The sequence below is a fragment of the Mustela putorius genome, unplaced genomic scaffold (genome assembly GCF_011764305.1).
Source record: "Mustela putorius furo isolate JIRA1106 unplaced genomic scaffold, ASM1176430v1.1 tig00003834_pilon_pilon_pilon, whole genome shotgun sequence".
NCBI lineage: Eukaryota > Metazoa > Chordata > Mammalia > Carnivora > Mustelidae > Mustela > Mustela putorius.
This window is the reverse complement of record NW_025421987.1, coordinates 137,011,797-137,028,172: the sequence shown is the minus strand read 5'-3', so window position 1 is coordinate 137,028,172 and position 16,376 is coordinate 137,011,797. Positions and strand designations below refer to the sequence as shown.

At 42.6% G+C, this 16,376-nt stretch overlaps 1 non-coding gene across 1 annotated transcript; it reads right to left on the bottom strand.

Annotated features, from left to right (window-relative positions):
- Positions 1–4,268: 4,268 nt before the first annotated feature.
- On the bottom strand, positions 4,269–4,456 carry LOC123394666. The gene has a single exon (XR_006609412.1). It is a non-coding gene; the product is annotated as a U2 spliceosomal RNA (small nuclear RNA).
- Between the last annotated feature and the right edge of the window lie 11,920 nt (positions 4,457–16,376).

The following is a 16,376-nucleotide window of genomic DNA, read 5'->3' as shown; positions in this document are numbered from 1 at the left end:
TTTCCTATGATTAAGAATATCTTATGGTTTACCTCCCTCTCTGTTTTTATCTTATCTTTCCTTCCCTTTCCCTATATTCATCTGTTTTGTTTCCTTAAAGTCCACATATGAGGGAAATCAGATAGTTGGTCTTTCCCTGAATGACTTAGGTCACTTAGCATAATACCCTCTAGTTCCATTCATGTCATTGCAAATGACAAGATTTCATTTTTTTGATTGCTGAGTAATATTCCATTGTATATATACACCAAATCTTCTTTATCTACCATCTTTCAAACGACAACTGGGCTCTTTCCATATTTTGGCTATTGCTGCTATAAACATTGGGGGATGCATGTGCCCCTTTGAATCACTATTTTTGAATCATTTGGATAAACACTTAGTAGTGCAATTGCTGGGTTGTAGGATAGCTCTATTTTTAACTTTTTGCGGAACCTCCATATTGATTTCCAGAGTGGCTGCACCAACTTGCATCCCCACCAACAGTGTAGGAGGGTTCCCCTTTCTCTGCATCCTCACCAACATTTGTTGTTTCCTGTGTTGTTCATTTTAGCCATTCTGATGGGTGTGAAGTGATATCTTTTTTTTTTAAGGTTTTATTTATTTATTGTGTCAGAGAAAGAGAGAGAGTGAGAGCGAGCACAGGCAGACAGAGTGGCAGGCAGAGTCAAAGGGAGAAGCAGGCTCCCTGCGGAGCAAGAAGCCCGATGTGGGACTCGATCCCAGGACACCAGGATCATGACCTGAGCCAAAGGCAGCCGCCTAAGTGATATCTTATTGTGGTTTTAATTTGTAGTTCCCTGATGCTGAGTGATATTGAGCATTTTTTCATGTGTCTGTTGGCCATCTGGATGTCTTTTAGCAAAAGTGTCTGTTCATGTCTTTTGCCCATTTCTTGGTTGGAGTATTTGTTCTTTGAGTGTTGAGTTTGATAAGTTCTTTATAGATCTTGGATTCTAGCCCTTTATCTGATATGTCATTTGCAAATATCTTCTCCCATCCCATAGATTGCCTTTTAGTTTTGTTGATTATTTTCCTTTGCTGTGCAGAAGGTTTTTATCCTGATGAAGTCTCAATAGTTAATTTTTACTTTTGTTTCCCTTGCCTTCAGAGAGAAGTCTAGCAAGAAGCTGCTGTGGCCAAGGTCAAAGAGATTGCCGCCTGTGTTTGTGTCTAGGATTTTGATGGCTTCCTGTCTCACATTTAGGTCCTTCATCCATTTTGAGTTTATTTTTGTATGTGGTATAAGAAAGTGGTCCAGTTTCATTCTCCTGCTTTTCTGTCCATAAAAATTGAATTTTAGGAGCTTGTTACAGTGGAAACAGAATTATCTTTTGTCTTTCATATATATTACAAATGTTGTTACCTGATGTCATTCACTATTTTTTTGTTTCATAAGGCAAAAGTCACAGTAGTTTCTCTTTTCAATTGACCCTGCCTTATAGTCAATGCAGATTTCTCCCCTATTCTGTCAAGGTTGGGTTTAGTCTTCATCCATGGCATTACTTGGCATTTCCAGTTTGTCCTATGTGTTCATTAGCATTTTAATGAAATATTGCAAGGAGCTGTCCCAGAGGCTGCTAGCCAGATTCCTTTCAAACCTGAGTCAAGAAAATGACTCTTTGGTGACAACAAAGAGGCAACCCACGGAATGGGAGAAGATATTAGCAAATGATGGTGCAAACAAAAGGCTGATATCCAGGATCTATAAAGAACTTCTCAAACTCAACACACACAAAACAGATAATCACATTAAAAAATGGGCAGAAGACATGAACAGACACTTCTCCAATGAAGACATACAGATGGCTAACAGACACATGAAAAAATGTTCATTATCACTAGCCATCAGGGAGATTCAAATCAAAACCACATTGAGATACCACCTTACTCCTTACAGTTAGGATGGCCAAAATTATTAAGACAATAAATAACGTGTGTTGGAGAGAATGTGGAGAAAGGGGAACCCTCTTACACTGTTGGTGGGAGTACAAGTTGGTGCAGCCACTTTGGAAAACAGTGTGGAGATTCCTTAAGAAACTAAAAATAGAGCTTCCCTATGACCCTGCAATTGCACAGCTGGGTATTTACCCCAAAGATACAGATGTAGTGAAAAGAAGGGCCATCTGTACCCCCCTACTATTGTTCATAGTAGCAATGGCCACAGTCACCAAACTGTGGAAAGAACCAAGATGCCCTTCAATGGATGAATGGTTAAGGAAGAGGCGGTCCATATATACTATGGAGTATTATGCCTCCATCAGAAAGGATGAATACCCAACTTTTATATCAACATGGACGGGACTGGAAGAGATTATGCTGAGTGAAATAAGTCAAGCAGAGTCAGTTATCATATGGTTTCACTTATTTGTGAAGCATAAGAAATAACACGGAGGACATGGGGAGATGGAGAGGAGAAGGGAGTTAGGAGAAATTGGAGGGGGAGACAAACCACGAGAGACTGTAGACTCTGAGAAACAATCTGAGGGTTTTGGAGGGAGGGGCGTGGGGTGGGAGGTTGGGTGAGCCTGATGGTGGGTATTATGGAGGGCACGTATTGCATGGAGCACTGGGGCACTGGGTGTGGTACATAAACAATGAATCCTGGTACACTGAAAAGAAATTAAAAAAATAAATAAAAATCTGGGTACTAAAAAAAAAAAAAAAAAAAAAAAAGAAAATGACTCTTTAGCTACAACCTGGTTATCATGGTCACGATCTCAGTTAATCAGAGGTAGCAGAAATCATACTGCATTAATTCATCATTACTCAAAGCACAGGCAGATACACAGTCTGGGGAATAATGGCCATGGAATGCTGATGCCCATTCTTTGGAGTGTTTATCACAGTCAGTTTGTCACACTTTAAGGCATCCAGGTATTTTACTTGAAGAGACATAAACCAGTAAAATCGCAGCAGAACCTTACAGAAGGAGGGATATTTGAAAATGCTCAGTCTAGGGATAGTGCAATGGCAATAGTGTAGAGTTGAGACAATATCTGAAATCTGTACCTTACTGGCCACAAAGGACAATAAAAGCACTGTGTGGAGACACTAAATGTAATGTCAGAGCAACCCTAGGAGATGTAAGGACCCAGGTAATTAACCTTAGTCTCTCAGGACGTTCTATTCCACTTACCCTGATAACCTTTGTCTACTCGCAGGCCTAAGGGAATGCCTGCCCCACAGACTCCCTCTTCTTTCCAAATATTACAGATGTACCACCTCTGAGACCAGCACTTCTGCTCTGCAGAGCCTTCTGTGAGACCAGAAAGAGCCCAGGGTCATCTTGCTACAGTCTTTTCCCTGAAAATCTACCCTCACCCTTCCTAATGAGCCTGGACTTGAAGGTTAAGCATCCCTGCTCTGACTGTGTTTAACTCATCAGAACAATGGGGTGTTGGTGCCTATATACACAGGAGAAAATGAGAGATCACTATGCACGCAGCTGCACCAGTGTCTAGCCCAAGGGAGGGACTAACACAGACTCACAACTCATTTCCTCTGTCAGCTGCCCCAGATGGCACAGTTGAGCTGCTCTTACCTCAAGCCCTACTGGCCTTAATTCCAGTATTTAGGACCCTTCCCATGGGCATCTCGGTTCTCTTCCCTCCATAAGAACAGAGTGGGAGTGAGAATATGTAGCATGAGACCTCGTGTCCACAGGTATCCCAAGGAACCTTTGGTGGTATCCCAAAGTCCTAGAGCTGCATATTCAGGTTTGGACCCACCACGGGTCTCAGGCAGGACCTGAAGTTTTGCATGTATTTTCATGAACACAGTTTTGCTTACCAGAATATTCAGGGAGAAATGCAAGAGGTGTTATTCTGCTCTGTAGTTAGCACAAGTTGACCCTTGGAAATACATGACTTCTGTGTTTACTGACTGACATATGCTGGGTACATTCAGCAGCTGCTATTTAGAATGTGCAAGATGTTGGTAAAGTAGTAAAGATTTACAGGGGTAAAATAAATGGAGCAAAAAAAAAAATTAGGGGCACCTGGGTGGCTCAGTGGGTTAAAGTCTCTGCCTTTGGCTCAGGTCATAATCTCAGGGTCCTGGAATCCAGCCCTGCATCGGGCTCTCTGGTCAGCGGGGAGCCTGCTTCCTCCTCTCTCTCTGCCTGCTTCTCTGCCTACTTGTGATCTGTCAAATAAATGAATAAAATATTTTTTTAAAAATAGTGATAATCCAAGCAGAAAATGGACAAAAGACCCAAATAGACTTTTTTCCAAAGAAGACATACAGATGACCAACAGATACATGAAAGGTTGTTCAACATCACCCATCATTGAGGAAATGCAAATCAAAACCACTACAAGATGCCAAATCACACCTGTTTGAACAGCTAGTATCAAAAGATAAGAGACTGGTGCAGCCACTGTGGAAAACAGTATGGAGGTTCCACAAAAAAAAAATTTTACACTTGATCTTAGCCAAAGGGCCAAGAAGCGATCCACAAAAAAATTTTAAAAAGAACTACCATATGACCCAGCAATCCCACTTCTGATCATTTACCTGAAGGAAATAAAATTATTATTTTAAACAGATATCTGCACCTTCACGTTCATTCCATTACTCACAACAGCCAAGATATGGAAACAAACTAGGTGTCCATTGATGGGTGAATAGATAAGAAAAGATGTGATATATATATTCAATGGAATATTATTCAACAATAAAAAAGAAGAAAATCTTGACACGTGAGATGATATGAACAAAACTCAAGGTCATCATGTTTAAAAAATTAATGAGACACACAAAGACCAATATTGTATGATCTCGCTTATATGTGAAGTCTAAAAAAGCCAAATTCATAGAAACAGAGTGGAATGGGGATTGTCAGGGGCTGATGGCAGGGGGAATGGAGAGACATTAGTGAAAGAATATGAACTTCTACCTGTAAGACTAGTAAGTTCTGAGGATCTAATTGCAGTATGGTGATGACAGTTAACAATACTTGGACTTTGCCAAGAAAGGAGATCTTAAACATTTCTCACCAAACACAAAGCAAGATAAGTACGGTGATGGGTACTTGTGGTAATCAATTTGCAATATCTATGTGTGTCAAATCATCTAGTTGTACATTCTTTTTTCCCCAATATAAAGATATTTTTTATTTATTTGAGAGAGAGAGAGAAGGGAGGGAGAGCGAGCAGAAAGGGGGGTGTGCCAGAGGGAGAGAGAAGCAGATTCCCAGCTGAACGGGGAGCCTGATGAGGGGCTCAGTCCCAAGACCCTGAGATCATGACTTGAGCCAAAGGCAGACACTTAACCCACTGAGCCACCCAAGCACCCCCAGGCTGTACATCCTAAATGTATACAATGTTACATGTAAATCATATCTCAATAAAGCTGGGCAGGTGGTGGGAGGGTGGAGAAGAGGGGAAATAGTGACTTTTTCCACTGCTACAATGTTGCCATTTGGCTGAGTAGAAGGCAACTTGAAGTTACAGAAGTAGCTATAGTTAGCTCGCTCATATTTGTGAACTATATTTAAATATAACCAAAGAAGAATATACTTCTATAATCCTAATTCATTTTTTAAGGGTGTATCAGTTGTGTGAACTAAATTTATTTCCTAAATCAAAACCCACAGCTTGCTCCTTCTTTTTCAGAGAAAAAGGATGATAAAGAAGGAAGGGGTGAGGTGCCGGTGGCCTGCGTGACACTGACAGTGCTGTATGCACTTGGGCTGCCCTAGTGTGGAAGTCATAAAGCTGTCGACGCCACCAGGAGCTGGATTTTCTGCTGCTTGCAGCTGCTTGCAATACTACCCAGTAGCTGTCCTTGCCTTCATACCTTCTCTCCATGCACGTGCCCACCAGACAGCCACCTTTCCCTCTACACACCAGCCACTGAGCCATGCAAGTAGACCAGCTCCCCTTCTGGTCTGCCTTGGTCTTCCCATCCACCTTCTGTCCTCACTTGTCTATGCCACCCATGGGCCCAGAATTCCCTGTGCTGCACCACAACCCAGTATGGGTTATGCTGGTTATGGCCCTATCTGCCTAGATCCATTCCCTGTTTAGGGGTCTGCTCCTTTCCAGGCCTCTGACCAGGAAGCAGGGCACAGATCCCTTTTGTCCCCAGGCCTCCGGACGATTAAAGACCCTGCAGCATGTCCAGGCCTCTGCCACGAGGCAAGGACTGTGCCTTTCTCTTTGGGACCAATGTCTATACATTCCCAACGTCCTCCTCCTGCCCAAGGAATCTTCTTAGATTCTAGACAGAAAGAAAAACAGAAACTTCCCTTTTTACCATTGCCTGAGAAATTTAAGTGTTTGAAAGGTAACCAGAAAAATATTAGGTGAAAATCCCCTGATTTTTCCTGCCCTATAGGGCCTGGCACACATTCCAAATGGCATGGATCTGGAGAGAGGGAATGAGAGAAAAGATGTACAGTGTGTGCCCCTACCCCAGGGTGGCAGAGCCTCAGGGGGGGTTGTCCAAGGTCAGAGGAGGAAGGTGGTAGGCAGAGGTGTTAGGTAATGTGGGTACTGTGGTGGCAGACTTAGAAACCAGCTAGATGGGAAATTTTTCAGCCTGGTGAGGAAGAGGCTGGTGTGCTAAGTGTGGTCTCACAGCACAGGAGGAGGAGGAACCACACAGTCACCAGACACAGGGGGCTGAAGGGACCCATTGGGTCCTGCCCCTCTCCCCCTCCACAGCCAGCCCTGAGAGTGGCCTGCTCACCACTGTCCCATACTCCTGGACCCTCGGCCAAACAGCCCCTCCCTGCTGTCACTCACAGCTCCCTCATCTGCCAGATGCACTACCTCTGGGGCCCATGAGGCTGGCCTCCCCTTCCCAGCACTGCCCACTGACCTCCTGCAAAGCACAATCTCTTGCTCTAGCTTCCTACAGCCCAGTCCAGACCTCACAGCCACTCCTCCTCAGGCCACTGCAGTCAGAGGCCACCGCCTGAGAGAGGACACAGGGTTCGCCTTTGTGGGGCAAACTTTTCTCTGTGTCAGCTCTTTAAAAGACCCACCAGCACTCTTCCTGTCCTGGGGGCTGTGCAGCCAGGAGCGAGTGGGGCAGAGAGAGAGCCCCAGATACAACACACACGCATGCGCACACACCTAGTCATACGTGCACATGCACACACACACACAAGCCAGAAAGTAAGGCAAGTTGGTACAGGGCAGTGGCAGTGGCTTTATAACTTGGAAGTGTGGACTTTCTGTCTGCAGAAGAGGAAGAAAGCAGCCCCATAAAAACCCAACCTCGAGCGAGCTGAGAAGGTCAGCGATGGATGAAGAGAGCAGTGATCCTGGGGTCTCAGAACTTCTGGCTGACATGCAGGCAAACCCACCCAGCAGCCCTCAAAGTCCAGACAAGCCAAGCAAACATCCCTTGGGCCTGCTGCCATCTGAAGGACCTGCTCTGGGTGGGGACTTGACGTCTTTGGAGATGTACCCTCCCTTCTGTCTTCTTCTCTCTCCTTGTTTATGTGCATTGCTATCCCCATATCCAAGTCATCATTTTGTATACTAGCTACTGTTACTTCCCTGTCTTCCAGGTCTTTCCAGCACTGATTCCTAGAGGAGCAGGGCTTTCATATACCAAGGCAGATGCAAATCTGAACCTCTGCTGGGACAGAATAGGCCGTCCAAGCCCTCCCAGAACCCAGACATGCACTGTTCCCTGGTGAGCAGGATACAGTCTTTTGGGGGGTGACTGGTGAGTACCTGCTTCTGTGGGCCTGGTGATGCAAAAGGAGAAGGAGAAGCAGGAGGCATGTGGCCCCAGCCCTTTCTGGGACCTTGCCAGAGACCCTTTGAGGAGCAAGACAGTTTCCCCAGATGCACATGGAAGCCAGCAAGCCCGCAGATACTCAGAATCTCCAAGGTATCCTGCGTACAGCTTCCCAGGAGACATGGATGCCAGGCAGGGGATGGCTGGTGTCTGGTGAAACATGGGGGATGCCATCCAAGAGCACAGACTTGACCCTAGACCCTAACACCTGTGAGCTGCCCCTGTGACTCCAGGAAGGCACAGGGAGATGTCATCCCCACCCAAGGGAACCCAAGACCCCAGACTGCTGAGAGACTGCTGTTTACTGGATTAATACATACTCTGGGGCATCTGGGCCACAGTAGCTACATGACAGCGGGTTCGCCTCTGAACTTGCCTCAGACTCTATCACCCCCTGTGTGAAAGGGTAACTGAGAGCAGATGGTGGGTACGCAGGTGGGTTCAAGTCTCAGTGTGCCCTCATACTGGCTGCAGAACTTGAGGCAATTCACTGTAGCTCTATGTGCCCTGGTGTTCCCAGATGGCAAATAAACCTAACACTATTGCCTAGAGTTAGGGTTTCTGCTACTTCAGGCCCTCAGAGAGGCAGAGCCAGGCTGGGAAGGGATGAGATACACAGGGACCTGCGAGGAAGTTGGGAAGCATGGGGAGCTTGGACAGCTTTCAGATCATCAGGTAACTATGTCCCCTGCTGGACAGAGGGATAGTTGGGGCAAGGCCACTGGGTGTCATGGAGCCAAAGTCACTGCCAGAAGAGCCCCGTGTTTCCTGGGAAGAGATGCCCTGGTGCTGGGTGCCACCTCAAAGCACAGTGGTCCATAATACCCCCACAGCCAGAGGTCTGAGAAAGGTTGGCTGGTGCCTTCTCGCACCTGCTATCATGAGAATATACGCATTTGCTTGGTTCTGGTCAGAGGACTTAGAGTGGACCTGGGTCAGATCTACAGAAATGTCCCCAACTTCTATCCTTCTGGGCCCACTTTCCTTCTCCCCACTCTCCCTGCTCCTTGGACTTCAATGCCCCCACCCTTTTTTTTATTCTTTTCCCTCTCTCTTCCACAGTCCCTGGCCTGATTGTTATCCAACCACAGGGCAGCCTCCAAAGCCTGAGAACTGTCCCTTCAAATTTTTTCAACTTTACATTCTGAGAAAATTAAATGAATCACTTTAAGTCTGAAAACTGACTTCTGGATATTTAACCAGATTAAGAATTAAGAATTAAGAAAGTTTTCTTTCACTTTCTCTCCCAGCTTTTTAAAAAGATTTTATTAATTAATAAATTTATTAATTTATTAATTTATAAATTAAATTTATAAATTTAGAGAGAGAGAGAGAACAAGCACAAGCAGTGGAAGAGGCAGAAGGAGAGAGAAAAAGATAAGCTTACTCTCGCTGAGCAGGGGGTCTGATGAGGGACTCGATCCCAGGACCCCAGGATCATGACTTGAACCTAAGGCAGACACTCAACCAATGGAGCCCAGCACCCTTCTCCCAACATTTTACTTGGAAAAGCTCAAAGGTAAAAAGTCAAACAAGTTACCATAACAAATGCCATATAATATTTATCTAGGTTTACCAATTCTAACACTCTGCTATATTTGTTTCTTTATAAACACACACGCACGCGCGCGCGCGCACACACACACACACACACACAGAATTTTCTTTGACTGAAGAATAAGTTACAGACATCCTGATATTAAACTCCTAATTGTGTCAGCACATATCTTCAAAGAGGAAGGACTCCTCCCACATAACCACAAAATCATTACCACACCCAAGAAACTTAACATTAATTCAATAATATAATTTAACATATGATAAATAACAATATAGTTCATATTCGAAGTTTCTCCAGTTTTCCCCAGATTTTCTTGTACAGTCTTTTAAAATATTCAGGATCCAATCAAGGTTCAGCCTTATACACTTGATAGATCATCATGTTTCTAGTCATCGTTAATCTAAGGCAGGAGTTGGTAAACATTTTTGTGAAGGGCCAGATAGGTGTCTGCTTCAATGACTCAACTCTGCTCTTGTAGCTCAGAAGCAGCCAAGGTCCTTTGCAAACAAATGGGTGTGGGTGTGTGTCAAGATGTGACCTATGAATTACAGTTTGTCAAACCCTCATCTAAGTCATTCTTCCCATCTTTTTTGTCCATAACGACATCACCATTTTTGATGAGTCCAAGCCTGTTGTCTTATAGAATATCCCATACACGGTTTTCCTGATTGTTTCTTCATGATTAGATGAGATTAGAATAGGGGCACCTGGGTGGCTCAGTCAGTTGAACATCAGCCTTCAGCTCAAGTCATGATCCTGGAGTCCTGGGATCAAGCCCAAGGTCGGGCTCCCTACTCAGGGGAGCCTGCTTCTCCCTTCCCCTCTACCTTTCCCCCAACTCATGCTCTTTCTCTCTCTTTCTCAAAGAAATAAAAAAATCTTAAAAAAAAAAAAAGATAAGGTTAGAATGGTGGGCAAAAATTCAAGATAGAAGAAGCTGTGGACTTCACATTACATCACACCAGGAGGCATGTAAGGTCAGTTTGTCCCATTACTGGTGTGATGAAGTTTGATCTCTTAAAGTGGTCTCTGTCAGATCTCTCTTGTAAAGGTAGTTTTTCCTTCTTTATAATTAAAAAGTAATTAAATTAAAATAACTAAAAAGTGAGGATAAATTTCAGAACCATGAGAACATTTTGTTCCCCCATAACTTTTCACCAAATCCTTTTAGCATTGATGGTCCAGGAGTTGATAATCTTAGCCTAGGCCAATGAATACATTGACATTTGCAAAATCATAATTATCAAATTCTGTCATTTCTCCACATTTATCATCTGGCATAGTGGATGTGGTGGTATGCCTTCCTGGTTCCCCCTTGAGGACAGGCACTTACTCCTCCAGCTGGTCGGTGTTGTCTGCTGAAAGCTCTTAGGTGAGACCCTCCCCTAAAATCACCTTGTATGGAAAGAAACTACTTTCTCCAAGGTTACTGCTGCTCCTTGAGGATGGTCCTCATCTCTAAGAATGTAGTGGGAGGGAATACAACTGCTGGACCTTTGCCCCAACTTGGGACAACTCTGATGAGTCATTCCAACCCCAGAACTCCCTATTGAGAGCAGCTGTTGGGGCCCCTGGGCTGCTCAGTGGGTTAAGCATCTGCCTTCAGCTCAGATCATGATCCCAGGATCTGGAATTGAGCCCCACATCAGGCTCCTTGTTCAGCAGGGACCCTGCTTCTCCCTCTGCCTGCCATTCCCCCTGCTTGTGCTCTCTCTCTCTGTGTGTCAAATAAATAAATACAATTTTTTAAAAAAGAAAAAGAAAACAGCTACTAGTCAGCTATGATGACATTACAGATTACCTCCCCAGTCTGTCCAGTCCTGCTTTCTGAGGTGCCCAGAGTGTTGATCATAGAAGCCTTCCCCCATGAACTTTCTATATACAAATCTCTATTCTCCAGTCTGGGAAACTTAATCTGTGACCTTTATTCTTCTATAAAAGGGGCCTTTCTCCCAAACTTCCCTTCTTCCATCCCTCCATCCAAAGTATTACTATGGATTCATGGGGGGTTTTATTCAGTATTTTATGTTCCATTTCCATTGTTATTCCTGTTATTCCGGCTCAAATTTTCCCAGATTTGGCCAGCGCGAGCCCCTTCAGACTGTCTCGTATGTTCTTTTCACACGTCTCTATTTGTATTTGAGTACAAATGCTTTCTGGAGCAAATAGTGCTCCAAATACCCTTTCACTTCCTCAGACATGGAATTAGCAATTTTTCTCAAAGAGTCCTAGTTCTTTCAGTGAGGAATGGAATTTAGAAACCAAAATCTGGATGCTAGGCATCTATGTGTTATGGGATATTATTGCTTCTAGACTCTTTTAGTGGACAGATCTAGGATAAACACACACACACACACACACACACACAAATGCACATACACATGTAAAATCAAGAGTCCACATTGATACTGATTTCAAGCTAACATTACAGGTCCCCCATTCCATATTTGTATTTCCCTTTTCTCACAGTAAAAACAAATAAAAATGCTGAATAAAAGGGCACCTGGGTGGCTCATTGAGTGTCTGCCTTCAGCTCAGGTCATGGTCCTGGAGTCCTGGGATCAGGCCCTGCATTGGGCTCCCTGCTCTGCTGGAAGCCTGCTTATCTCTCTCTCACTCCCCCAGCTTGTATTCCCTCTCTTGCTGTGTCTCTCTCTGTTAAATAGGTGAGTGGAAACTTTGAGGGGGAAAAAAAAGTTGAATAAAATACAAAATCCACCTTCTTAAAGGAATACATGATCTGAAAAAAGAGGAATATGCATGCAGGGACTAATTTAGTATATATAAATAGAGCCCCGATGCCAGCTTCAGTCTTAACAGCATTATAAAACTTTGTGAAATTGAGTATGACTTTTTCTAGTTGAGGAGCAGAGAGACGGAAGAGAAACTCGTGATCTGCCCAAGACAGTCTAAGAGATTAACAGCTCTAAAGCTGGATTCTCAAAAGACTGTATCCACAGTAAAACAGTGATCTAATACAGACCTGCCTACAGTCCTACATTCCCAGGAAAGTGAATGTTTCAATCCTTAGGGTGGAACAGAGAGAAGAACTATCTCCCTCATAATTTTTTAACCACATCCCATTATTTCACATGAATTTGAAGCCCCAAATTAACAAAACCTCAGATAATAACTTGACATAAAGTGATTTTGGAAAGATAGTTACTCTAGTGCAAGGTAAAAGCAAACTCAAATCTCTGGAGGAAACTTTCCTATCCTAGTTCTGAAAGAATGTCCACAAATTCCTAAGAAAAGTAGAAACAAATAAACAAGCAAAACATACAAGGCAAAAAGACACCATGAGGAAAGGCTAGCAGGAAACAAACTGATGGAAGAATCAGTTCTAAAGAAATTCAGATATTGGAACTATCAAAATGAGAAAATAATATATATTTAATTGTTTTAAGAAACCAGTAGGGAAACTTGAAAATGTGAGTTAAAGAAAAGCAGCTTTAGAATAAAACCAAATAGATCTCCTAAAGATAAAAAATTTTAACTTTAAAACTAAAAACTCAAAGGACGGGTTAGCAGTAGATAAATACAGCTAAAGAGAGAATTAGAAAACTAGAAGATAGAACTTAAGAACTTAACCAAAATGCATGCCACAGAGATAGAGAGCGAAAACATTAAAGAGGGATTTAAGAAAACAAGGAAAAGGGCGCCTGGGTGGCTCAGTGGTTAAGGCTCTGCCTTCGGCTCAGGTCATGATCCCAGGGTCCTAGGATCGAATCCCACATCGGGCTCCCTGCTCAGCAGGGAAGCCTGCTCCCCCCATCTCTCTGCCTGCCTCTCTGCCTACTTGTGATCTCTGTCTGTCAAATAAATAAATAAAATCTTAAAAAAAAAAACAAAAAGAAAACAAAGAGAATAAGATCATTTGAAATACTGGTTGTTAATTGAGGCTCAGGTCTATGGACTGGCTTACCTAAAGAAGGGAAGTATAAGAGAGATGAAATCTCCTCTCCAGCCTCATCTGAAAGAGTAATACATTGTACAGTTTTAAGCTGTGTAAGCATACTGTTTCATGCTTTTATGCCTTTTCACATGTCATTCTGTATGTCCAGAATTTTCCCCAATTCTTATCTACCTAGTAAACTTGTATTTCTACTAGAGGACCCAACTCAATGTTACCTTTCTCTGTGACATCTTTCCTGATGGACAGTCAGATTGATCATCTGTACCATTAGTATACCTTTTCATGACTCTACTTTTGTACTTATAGGAAATAATTTCCTTACATGGCCCAGATTGTGCCCACGTGAGGGAAATGCTTTATTTTATTTATCCCAGTATTTAACAAACACAATAAATCTTTATTGAAAGAATAAATGCACGAATGGATCTTTAATATCCTAAGAGAAAATAGCTGTCAACTAATATTTCTCAACCTGGAAAAAATACATTTCAAAATTTGGATGGAAAAACTATGTTCAGGGTCACCTGAGTGACTCAGTCAGTTAAGCAGCTGCCTTCAGCTCAGGCCATGATCCCAGGGTCCTGGGATTGAGCTCCACATTGGCCTTTCTGCTCTGCAGGGAGTCTGCTTCTTCCTCTCCTCCCCACCTGTGCTGCTCTCACTATCTCTCTCTCTAATAAATAAATAAAATCTTCAAAAAAGTTATGTTCAAAGAATTAAAGTAAAATTTGGTTTTACTGACTGAATAGATACGGGATATTAACAGAGAAATAGAAACTATAAAAACAGAGATATGGATACTCTAAAACTGAAAATTGTAATACCTAAATTTAAAAAATTCATTTGATGAAATTAGCAGGAGATTGGAGGTTATCAAAAGGAAAAGCCAGAGACCTTGAAGGCAAACCAATAGAAATTATCCAATATGAGAGTGGAGGGGAAAATAATGAGGAAAAATGATAGAGCCTCAGGAACCTATGTAGTCTTATCAAATTGTCTAAGATACATACAATTGGACTCCAAATTAGTAAAGAGGGGAAAACTGAGTGATTGAAACATTCAACCCAGAAAAAGGCAAAGAAAAGAGGACAAGAAACATAACAGATATTAAAAAATATAGAACCTTAAGCCAGTAGTTAAATAAACTTTGTTTGGGGACACATGCCCAAGTGGTAAAAAATATAATAAAGCCAAATGAGAGACAGATTGGTATAAAATTCAGGATGGGGCACCTGGGTGGCTCAGTGGGTTAAAGCCCCTGCCTTCAGCTCGGGTCATGATCCCAGGGTCATGGGATCGAGCCCTGCATGGGGCTCTCTGCTCAGCAGGGAGTCTGCTTCCCCCTCTCTCTCTGCCTGCCTCTATGCCTACTTGTGATCTCTTTCTCTGTCAAATAAATAAAAATAAATAAATAAATAAAATTCAGGATGTCCTTAGCTCTGAGACCAGGTGAAAGAACACATTTGGGGAGAATACTCAGGGGCTTCTGACATAAGCTAATGTTTTATCTCTCAGCCTGGGTAATGACATGGATGTTCCTTTTATTGTCTTTCTATAAACTCCACTATATCTTCATAAACTGTTCTGCCTATAGAGTATGTTTCACAATTTTAAAAAGATTATTAAAAAAATTCTAAAATCAGCTCTGTTCATTCTCCTTTCCTATCAGCCCAGGAATGTCTGAGTGAAAGAAAAAAAAAAAGAGGGGAACCACACTTGTTCCTTTTTGTTTTTTTTTCTCCTCAAGACATAAAACTAACAACATGGATGTCTCTGTGCCAAAAGGCACAGATATGCTCTGTAAGGTTCCCAGGGTCAGGGCCAGGATCAGTGGAGGAGGTTACCAGAAATCAACTCTCCAATTAATATTTGGAATAACTTACCTTTTTCTGTACTGTTTGTAATTTAGGTAATAAAGGTTTACAGAAGAAAATTTGGAACATTATAGAAAACTATAAAAAAAATTATCCTTGAGGACTCTGTCCAAAGATAAATACTCTACATAGGTTTACTAACTATTATATTTTCTTCCCACACACACACCTTTTTTTAAAGAAAGACAGTGCAGGAAGGGGCAGAAGAAGAGAGAGAGAGAGAGAGAATCTTAAGCCATTCCCCACTCTCAATGCAGAGCCCAACACTGGCCTCCATCTCACAATCCTGAGATCATGACCTGAGCTGAAATCAAGAGTCAGATGCTTAACTGACTGAGCCACCCAGGAAACCCCAAATATTATATTTTCTTCTTTGTTATTTCATTTATTTATTCAGCAAATATTTATTGTACATGCTCTTTGTGTCAGAGAACATTGGAAGAAACTAGGGGTACAGCAGTGAACAAGACCAACTTGTCATCACAGAACTGACAAGCAGGAGGGGGGCAGATAGATGACACATGTAAAGCATAGAGACACCTAACCCAGCCTTGGAGTAGAAAAGATCAGTATAGTCTTCTGAGGGGAAGGGGACACCTAACCTGAAAATTTAGAGGTAAAAACAAATTTCCCTGAAGATGTGAGGGAAAAGTCCTCTGGGTAAAAGAAAAAGGTATGCATAAAGCTCTGGGGGAAAGAAAAAAGAAAGAAGGATAAAAGAAAAGGAAAAAAGATCAGTGTACTGGAAAGTAGATGGAAAGGATGAGAGACGGGGAAATAGGGCAAGGGAAGAGACTAGAGAGACTTGCAAGGCAAGTCTTGAGACCTAACAGCTAGTTCTTGGAGAACTTTTTAAGTGATAATGAAGGAATGGGACTGTATCATATAGGTGGCATGGGACCATTAAAAAGTTTTACACAAGGGATTTTGCAAGATTTATAAAGATAACTCTGGCCTCAACGCAGATTGATAGAGAATATAAGGGAGGAGGCATGTTTGGAGACATTGATGATATTGTGGACTTTATGGCTATCTCCCCAACAATTATTCCTCTCTCATCTCATTTTTATAACAGCCATGAAGTTTGGTGGGTTTGAATTCACCCAGCTCCTAGGTGGACTCTGATGAACTTAGATGGAACAGGATAATCTCACCTCTTTCCAAAGAAACGGTTTCAGGAAGCAGGTCTAAGCTAATTGGCCCATGGCATTTCCTTGTCCTTGGTTGGGCTTAAGAATGATCCAATCAATGCAAAGATCAAGTG